Here is a 517-nt window from a genome sequence, read left to right as displayed (position 1 = left end):
AATTTGAACCACCGACACGTGAGATCCCACGTTAGTTGGAGAGGAGAATGAAGCATTGTTTATAAGGGTGTAGAAACTTCTCCCTCGCAGAACATTTTAAAAATGTTGAGGGAAAAGTCCAACCAGGAAAATATGTAGTAGTGTATGCTTTAACGAGTTTAACTATGCTTGGATCGGACTTAGAATACGATTTCTATCAGCATTAGGATGAAACACACAATTTATAGAGAAATGCACTTGAAGTGAAACGAAGCTCAGACAATATACATTAGCAATATAGTAGCAAGAACAATAATGCTGAACAATGAACAACAGTTCATGCGATTTACTCCCAGAAATAGAAGAATCAGCCAGAAAAAAGAGAAACCCAGAAACAGAAATAAGGGGATGAGTGAAATTTCAGATCGTGTTCATCGCATAGAATCTCAAAATTCAAAATGGGGGGAAGAAATATAGAGAAATACCATGATGGGAATAGGCGAAAACAGCTCTATAAGTGTAAATATGATCGCCTGGT

The 517-nt window shown here is 37.1% G+C and overlaps 1 long non-coding RNA gene across 1 annotated transcript; it reads right to left on the bottom strand.

Annotated features, from left to right (window-relative positions):
- Nucleotides 1–245: 245 nt before the first annotated feature.
- Nucleotides 246–511, bottom strand: LOC111476316. The gene is made up of 2 exons (XR_002717042.1): nucleotides 465–511; nucleotides 246–328 (listed from the first exon to the last, which is right to left on the bottom strand). It is a non-coding gene; the product is annotated as an uncharacterized LOC111476316 (long non-coding RNA).
- Nucleotides 512–517: the final 6 nt, after the last annotated feature.

This window comes from Cucurbita maxima, unplaced genomic scaffold, assembly GCF_002738345.1.
Source record: "Cucurbita maxima cultivar Rimu unplaced genomic scaffold, Cmax_1.0 Cma_Scf07417, whole genome shotgun sequence".
NCBI classification, from domain to species: domain Eukaryota; kingdom Viridiplantae; phylum Streptophyta; class Magnoliopsida; order Cucurbitales; family Cucurbitaceae; genus Cucurbita; species Cucurbita maxima.
Note: the sequence above shows the minus strand (reverse complement) of the source record. Positions and strands in the feature narration are given on the sequence as shown.